This window comes from Triturus cristatus, chromosome 3_2, assembly GCF_964204655.1.
Source record: "Triturus cristatus chromosome 3_2, aTriCri1.1, whole genome shotgun sequence".
In the NCBI taxonomy this organism is placed as follows: domain Eukaryota; kingdom Metazoa; phylum Chordata; class Amphibia; order Caudata; family Salamandridae; genus Triturus; species Triturus cristatus.
This window is the reverse complement of record NC_140584.1, coordinates 304,284,667-304,294,014: the sequence shown is the minus strand read 5'-3', so window position 1 is coordinate 304,294,014 and position 9,348 is coordinate 304,284,667. Positions and strand designations below refer to the sequence as shown.

The 9,348-nt window shown below is 42.1% G+C and overlaps 1 long non-coding RNA gene across 1 annotated transcript; it reads left to right on the top strand.

The window, feature by feature from the left end:
* Nucleotides 1-7,454: 7,454 nt before the first annotated feature.
* LOC146857224 (uncharacterized) lies at nt 7,455-8,983 on the top strand. The gene is made up of 2 exons (XR_014979552.1): nt 7,455-7,837; nt 8,549-8,983. It is a non-coding gene; the product is annotated as an uncharacterized LOC146857224 (long non-coding RNA).
* Nucleotides 8,984-9,348: the final 365 nt, after the last annotated feature.

Here is a 9,348-nt window from a genome sequence, read left to right as displayed (position 1 = left end):
TCTGTTCTCTGTTGTCCATGTGCATGGTCCTGTCCCCTCCCTCTTGCTTTCTATGGATTGTTGTGCTGCACTCCCGTCCCGCATGACCTGTATGGTGTATTGTGCTGCTGCAAACCCTGATGCCTGCCCTGCAGGGTCAGTTTGGTGCACCTCTCCATGTCCCTCCTGTCCTCTGTTATCCAAGTCCATGTCCCTACCCCATTTCCTTCCATGATCCAATGTACCATACTTGCGAACATTTTGAACTTGGTAAGAGGGAGATTTGGAAAAAAAACTGGGGTATTGATTTTCCCCTTTGAGTTACATTGAAAGAGAGGAGATTGTAGACAGATAAAATAAAGCCCATTTGAGCTTAAAAACATTGGACGTTTCCTGGCTGAATCGGGTCTGTTGGCATGTATGGTTGTACTACCATTGCCTCTTCCTTCTGCCACAATGGTCTATTACATTGCCACAGCCTCTCTTGCAAGTCCTGTATTGTTGGTTTGTTGCCCCTGCCCCCCTTTCCACTGCCCTCCATAGTCTGTTGTGCTGCCACGGCCCTTCCTGCCTGCTCAGTGTTGTTAAATTGTTGCCTTTGCACCCTCCTACCTGCCTTCAATTTTCAGAGTCCGTGCCCCTGGCCTCTGCCTCTCAACAGTATCCTAATGAACAACTAGATTGCTAACATTCTATATTTATTACAAAAGTGTGGAACGCCTGACGTCATCTTGATGTAATCAAAACTGTAATACCTAGAGCATTTCCTTTAGAAATTACATATATGAGAGGGTCTTATTGGCATCAAAATTATGGTTAGTGCTCTAAAAGACTAAAATAAGGACATATTTTCTGAGTTTTCAAAGAGCGAGAAAGCACTTTTAAATTATTTGTTACCTTTATGTTTTTAAATCCAGTTGACCACTTGATTAAATGTTGCACTTAGGGGAGATGATGTGGTGTTACTTCCAGAACTGCAGACTTTGCAACTGGGGAACCAGGTTGGAGTTTCTGCTTCAGCTCGACATTCTGTGATTCTGGTCAAATCACTTAGTCACCCCATGTCTACAACCAAAATGAATTTGTTCTTGTGTGATGTAACCAATGCTCATGTAAATCACTCCAATACCTGACAAGTCTGCACTATATAACACTGCAAAAACACAAAATAATAAGTGTTTTGCACACTTCTGTCATTGGGCTATATGTGGGCTACATCTGGGTGATTTTGGGCTACATTTGGGCTCTTTTGTCTCCGGTGGCCATCTTGGGAGATTTATTTGTTATGAAGTTTCCTAATTTCCTCATGTACTGCAGTCTCCTCAGTAGGAAATGCTTTCAGTTTTTTACTTTGATTCCATCATGAAGGTATTCAGATATGTCACACATTTGCCATAAATTCTGAATGTTAACACTCTAGTTGCTCATTAGATCACTGTAGTAAAACTACTGTTCACCATGGAAGTCTGCTCCTGGTATTAAAAGTGCATGTTTCAGTCTGCATGTGAGAATTTTTTAATGAAATAGAAGAGGATTTGAGAAGTCACTCAAAATGTGCCCTCATTTTCTTTCTTCAGCATTATTCATAATTTCTATGGCAAAATGAACCCCCTCATTGTGTTCCTTTTTAAATTAAATGTTTTAAGTGTTACCAGTTTATTCCAATCAAGATGGCTTCAGGTGTGCCATACTTTTGTCATAATGAAGACAGTAAGCGCTCTAGTTGTTTTTAAGAACACTCTGGGACATTCTGTCATTGGGCTATACTTGGGCTACATCTGGGTGATATTTGGGCTACATTTGGGCTCTTTTGTCTCTGGTGGCCATCTTGGCAGACTTATTTGTTATGAAGTTTCCTAATTTCCTCATTTACTGCAGTCTCCTCAGTAGGAAATACTTTCAGTTTTTTACTTTGATTCCAAAGGCATTCAGATGTGTCACACATTTGCCATAAATTCAGAATGTTAGCTCTCTTTTTGCTCATTAAATCACTGTAGTAAAGGTACTGCTCACCAGGGAAAACTGCTGCTGGTATTGAAAGTGCATGTTTCAGTCTGCATGTCAGAATTTTTTAATGAAATAGAAGAGGATTTGAGAAGTCACTCAAAATGTGCCCTAATTTTTCTTTCTGCAGCACTAATCATACTTTTTATGGAAAAATGAACCCCCTCATTTTGTTCCTTTTAAATTAAATGTTTTAAGAGTTACCACTTTAATCCAAGCAAGATGGCTTCAGGTGTGCCATACGTTTATCATAAGTAGGACTGTTAGCGCTCTAGTTGTTCTTTGGAACACTCTGGGAAGCTGCAGTAGAACACAAAGGAATCAACTGACAGTCTCTGCCCTTGTTGGATGTACATGTTTTACTGAGAATGTCAGACTTCATTCTCACATGACTGAGAAAGATAATGTGAATTTACAGAAAATAAGCTCTCAGTTTAGCTTATAGATCACCTTCCAAACCTCTGTGGGAAAAGCATGAGAAAATATTTTTCTCTCAATCATGATATCCCAGCAGAAGGCTTTTTCACATGGTGAAATCACCTTAGAACATACCACAATTCCTAAAATGAGTATGGTGCAATCAACAATGTATAATGTAACTAAAGTCTTAAAACCTTCTATTAACTGCAATGCTTTTTAATGAGGTGCTATCATGTATATTGGTCCCAAGATGGCTGCCAACACTTCTTGGATGAAGTGCTGACAGCCAATCAGATCTCAGGATGAGATGTGTGGATAGGCTCCGCCCACATATATATATGATTTTACTTTTGATTTTCTCAGGAACTACTGAACAGATTGACACCAGACCTGCAAAAGGCACATCCCTGACCTGAGGACTACCTCTCTGCCAAATTTCAAGTAATTCTGTTCAGCTGTTTGGGCTGTACCTTGGACTAAAGGTCCCTTTGGAAAATTGCATGGGGAAAACGCATTTTGGGACCCCCCTTTTTTCTCAGCCCCCGCTTGACGAATCCCCCCGAGACTTTCAGGGTAGGAGCGGAGCGCCCCACCTATTTTGAACATTTTGCAAGGATTCGTTAACCGGCGCCAAAGTTATTCCAAATAGAATGTTGCGGATTTCCTATGGAAACACGGTCCTAACTATAACTATCTACTGGCGACCGCCAGTAGATAATATATATATATATATATATATATATATATATATATATATATATATATATTACCTACTGGCGGTCGCCAGTAGGTAGTTATAGTTAGGACCCCTTTTCCATAGGAAATCCGCAACATTCTATTTTGAATAACTTTGGCGCCGGTCGATGAATCCTCGCGAATTTCTCAAAATAGGCGGGGCGCTATGCTCCGCTCCTACCCTGAAAGTCTCGGGGGGATTCGTCAAGCGGGGGCTGAGATAAAAGGGGGGTCCCAAAACGCGTTTTTCCCATGCATTTTTCCATAGGACATTTAGAACGAGCTACAGCCCGAACGGCTGAACAGAATTACTAGAAATTTGGCAGAGAGGTAGCCATAAGGTCAAGGAAGTGCCTTTTGCAGGTCTGGTGTAAATCTGTTCAGTATTTCCTGAGTAAATAGCATTTAAAAGCATATATATATGTGGGCGGAGCCTAACCACACATCTCATCCTGAGATCTGATTGGCTGTCAGCACTTCATCCAAGAAGTGTTGGCAGCCATCTTGGGGCAAATATACATGATAGCACCTCATTAAAAAGCATTGCAGTCAATAGAAGGTTTTAAGACTTTAGTTACATTATAAATCATTTGTTGATGGTACCATACTCATTTTAGGAATTGTGGTATGTTCTAAGGTGATTTCACCATGTGAAAAAGCCTTCTGCTGGGATATCATGATTGAGAGAAAAATATTTTCTCATGCTTTTACCACAGAGGTTTGGAAGGTGATCTATAGGCTAAACTGAGAGCTTATTTTTTGTAAATTCACATTATCTTTCTCAGTCATGTGAGAATGAAGTCTGATATTCTCAGTAAAACATGTACATCCAACAAGGGCAGAGACTGTCAGTTGATTCCTTTGTGTTCTACTGCAGCTTCCCAGAGTGTTCCAAAGAACTACTAGAGCGCTAACAGTCCTACTTATGATAAACGTATGGCACACCTGAAGCCATCTTGCTTGGATTAAAGTGGTAACTCTTAAAACATTTAATTTAAAAAGGAACAAAATGAGGGGGTTCATTTTTCCATAAAAAGTATGATTAGTGCTGCAGAAAGAAAAATTAGGGCACATTTTGAGTGACTTCTCAAATCCTCTTCTATTTCATTAAAAAATTCTGACATGCAGACTGAAACATGCACTTTCAATACCAGCAGCAGTTTTCCCTGGTGAGCAGTAGCTTTACTACAGTGATCTAATGAGCAAAAAGATTCTGAATTTATGGCAAATGTGTGACACATCTGAATGCCTTCTTGATGGAATCAAAGTAAAAAACTGAAAGTATTTCCTACTGAGGAGACTGCAGTAAATGAGGAAATTAGGAAACTTCATAACAAATAAGTCTCCCAAGATGGCCACCAGAGACAAAAGAGCCCAAATGTAGCCCAAATATCACCCAGATGTAGCCCAAGTATAGCCCAATGACAGAATGTCCCAGAATGTTCTTAAAAACAACTAGAGCGCTTACTGTCTTCATTATGACAAAAGTATGGCACACCTGAAGCCATCTTGATTGGAATAAACTGGTAACACTTAAAACATTTAATTTAAAAAGGAACACAAAGGAACACAATGAGGAGGTTCATTTTGCCATAGAAATTATGATTAATACTGAAGAAAGAAAATCAGGGCACATTTTGAGTGACTTCTCAAATCCTCTTCTATTTCATTAAAAAATTCTGACATGCAGACTGAAACATGCACTTTTAATACCAGGAGCAGACTTCCATGGTGGAGTAGTTTTACTACAGTGATCTAATGAGCAACTAGAGTGCTAACATTCAGAATTTATGGCAAATGTGTGACATATCTGAATACCTTCATGATGGAATCAAAGTAAAAAACTGAAAGCATTTCCTACTGAGGAGACTGCAGTACATGAGGAAATTAGGAAACTTCATAACAAATAAATCTCCCAAGATGGCCACCGGAGACAAAAGAGCCCAAATGTAGCCCAAAATCAACCAGATGTAGCCCAAATATAGCCCAATGACAGAAGTGTGCAAAACACTTATTATTTTGTGTTTTTGCAGTCTTATATAGTGCAGACTTGTCAGGTATTGGAGTGCTTTACATGAGCATTGGTTACATCACACAAGAACAAATTCATTTTGGTTGTAGAAATGGGGAGACTAAGTGATTTGACCAGAATCACAGAATGTCGAGCTGAAGCAGAAACTTCAACCTGGTTCCCCAGTTGCAAAGTCTGCAGTTCTGGAAGTAACACCACATCCTCTCCCCTAAGTGCAACATTTAATCAAGTGGTCAACTGGATAAAAAAACATAAAGATAACAAATAATTTAAAAGTGCTTTGTCGCTATTTGAAAACTCAGAAAATATGTCCTTATTTTAGTCTTTTAGAGCACTAACCATAATTTTGATGCCAATAAGACCCTCTCATATATGTAATTTCTAAAGGAAATGCTCTAGGTATTACAGTTTTGATTACATCAAGATGATGTCAGGCGTTCCACACTTTTGTAATAAATATAGAATGTTAGCAATCTAGTTGTTCATTAGGATACTGTTGAGAGGCAGAGGCCAGGGGCACGGACTCTGAAAATTGAAGGCAGGTAGGAGGGTGAAAAGGCAACAATTTAACCACACTGAGCAGGCAGGAAGGGCCGTGGAACTACAACAGACTATGGAGGGCAGTGGAAAGGGGGGCAGGGGCAACAAACCAACAATACAGGACTTGCAAGAGAGGCTGTTGGAGGGAAGATCTATTACGGGTCAAGGAAGCTAGGGGCGGTCCCCAGATCCCCGGGAGCCACCACAGAACTGAGCAGGAGAGTGAGTCAGGGACAAAAGGGGCACCTTAATTTGAGCCGGGGTGCCTAGGAACGCTTGCTCCAAAAATGAAGAAAACAGACATATGAGACATGGAATTGGAGGCAGAATACAATGGCAGTTTAATGAGAAGATGCAACTTCAAAGAAACCGCAGAATAGAGACATAAAGTACAAAAAACTGAATCCAGATAATCATACAGCTGTCATAATATTCTCTGTATCTCAATTAATGTACTGACAGAGAGAGAGAGAAAACACATCTATAAATGCATCATGAGAAACAAGTTACACCAAGGAAAATGTTACCTAGGAACACTCACGTTTACTCTTAGAGCAAGCATTCCTGCAATTACAATACAAACAGGCACATGCATCAAACCTTTTTGCGATCGCAAAGGGTGCGAATCGCAAAAATAGGCCGTTTGCGATCGCAAAAGTCAGTGTTGAAATGCATCAACTGTATATTTGCGAAAATCCATTTTTTCGCAAATATAAGGAATCGCAAAAGATTCTGCGAATCAAATAGCGAATCGGTATTAGCGTGTCCCAATTACCGAATCGCAAACAACGAATCGCAAAATGTATGCATGACAAATCGCAAATAGCGATTTCCATGAAAATCGCAAATTAGCGATCGCTAAATAAGAAGGATCACAACCAGGTGGTAATCATGAGTGCAAATCACAGACAGGTGAAAACCAACTGAAACCCATTTAAACACACCCAGAATGAGCCAGCACTGTTCACAATGGCAGGGATTTACCTGATGGCGAGGAGGATGAGGCTGCAGGCTGCCGCACAGAGACGGAGGCGAATGAATGAGCGCATCTTCAGAGTCCGCATAACTTTGCTAGGCCAGCAAGAGGATGAGATATACGACAAGTATAGGCTCAATGCAGCAATGATCCATGACCTAATCAATGAATTGGACCCCATAATGCAACGACAGACACGTAGGACCAATGCCATCCCAACGCATGTGCAGGTCCTATGTTGCCTACACCTTCTGGCGTCAGGCAGTTTTCAGGGGGTCATTGCTGTTGCGGGAGGTGTGTCACAAAGCGCACTTTCAAGAATATTGAAAGCATTCCTTGATGCCATGATGGCCGTGATCGGGTCTCATATCAAGTTCCCTACCACCGCGCTTGACCTTGCAAAAACCAAACAGGAGTTCTACCAGATAGCTCGTTTCCCACATGTTTTGGGTTGTATTGATTGCACCCACGTTGCAATATGTCCCCCTGCAACACAGGAATATATATATATAGAAATAGGAAATCTTACCATTCCCTCAATATTCAGGTTGTTTGCAATGCCAAAAACATTATCACTGACATTGTTGCGCAATTTCCAGGGAGTGCACATGACTCTTATATCTTCAGGCAAAGTGGCATACACACCCGTCTTGTCAGGGGAGAATTTGGAGAGGGACATCTGCTTGGTAAATATGTGTTATAGTTTATCACTGTCATTGTACGTATGTCAATGTGAAGCTGCCACTGACTCTTTGCTCCATTACATGTAGGTGACAGCGCATACGCCTTGCGTAATTACCTAATGACGCCTTACCTCAATCCCACAACTGCCAATCAACAGAGGTACAATGCAGCACATATTTCGACAAGGAACATCATAGAGCGCACATTTGGGCTGTTGAAGAGCCGATTCAGATGTCTACATAAGACCGGTGGAGCACTGAAGTACAACCCTGAACAATGCTGCAAGATAGTAGCGGCATGTGCCATGCTGCACAACATAGCGACAAGGGGAGGAATGGACATCGAGGTGTCTGACAGCGATTCGGAGGATGGGAACCAGCAAGTGCCACAACACCATGCAGCACAAGGGGCAGGCGCAGCAGAAGGGCGTAGGAGAAGATTTGACATCACACAAAATTATTTCTGAGGTGAGTAATGATGACACAGAAACTGACTATTGCTATCAGAGTATTCTTTAATTAAATAAAATTGCCATGAGTGTTCAAGCACACTTGTAATCTGACCAGTGCAATGGACATAAGTGGTTTGCAAATGTCAATTCACTTGTCACTCTGTGAAAAGTCAAATCCAAATAAATGGTTACGTCACCATAGTGGAATGCACTTGTACATGCCAGTCTAGCGCTTTTTCCCACGAACACCCAGACGCCTGTCAGACCCAGCATTGTCATCCGTTATGTTGGAAGCGGCGGGGGTACTGCTGCGTGTGTTGCGTCTTCCTGCAGTGCGGACTGGAACTGCCACACTACTTAGGCTTGAGCCACCCTCACTACCCTCTTCGGGCGTGGAATTGTTGGCCGCAATTGTGGAAGCATTTAGCAAATCAACTGCATTGGTGACCTGGTCCAGTGCTTTAGCCACATCGCCGCTCCAATGGCACATTTCAGTTTGCATGGTCACAGACCTACGTGCCAGCAGTGCAGTTGTCGTGGCCAATCTATTGTTTGATTTAGCAAACATTTTCAATTGCAGCATTAGTTGACGATGCTGTCTCTTCTGGGATACATTTCCCTCATGCATCACCTTGCTCAGTTGCTGCACACTTTCTGACAGTACTGCTATGTTGCTAGCCATCTTGCCAACTTGCAATTGTACTAATCGTGTGTTTTTTGTCTGCAGGCGCTGCATACGGAGCATCTGTCCCTCAAGACCACCCCAGACATCACTTGGTTGCTCCTCCTGCTGTGTCCTGAGTGCTCTTCCTCTCCTACGCCGGGCTCTGTGATTAGTTCTGGGGACCTGTGGTTGTGTTTGTGTGATGGAAGTTGTCTGGCCATGGCTGCCACCTGGTGTTGCATCAGCCTCATCATCTTCACACTCCATGGTGACTAGGGATGGAACAGTAGCCCTGCGTGACTTTGTTGGACGTGAGGGATTTATTTGCACCACAGGTGTGTCCATCTGTTCACCTGCGCTGGTGTCCTGCATGTCTGGGGAATCGCTATCCACATCTTCTACACGTTGTGCATCTGTGAGGTGAAACAGTGCAACACTGTATTATTTCATGTCTGTGATATTAATTGCACAGTAATAAATTTCTGCCTTTGTAAATGATTTTATACTCTATTAAGCTTTTTTGGGTTGTTACTCTGAGATTTGACATTTTAACTGCTTGACCTGACTACATCTCCCATAATGCCCCTCACCTACTGAATGCATTGTGTACTGGATGTTCAGGGTCTGCACTTGGGCTGTGCTGTGGTCGAGTTCTACCTTTACATTTTGTAACACTAAGAAAACATACATTCATCTTACCTTCAGATGTGTTTGCTGCTCCGGACGTGTCCAGCTGGGTCACACCAACAACAGCTTCTGGCTGGATGGTGGATTCAATCAAGTCCTCCATGGGAGTGTTCCCAGTGTCTGTTGGTGTTCCCCCTCCTGTCTTCTTTGCCTCCTTCAGGCGGTCAGCTATGCGC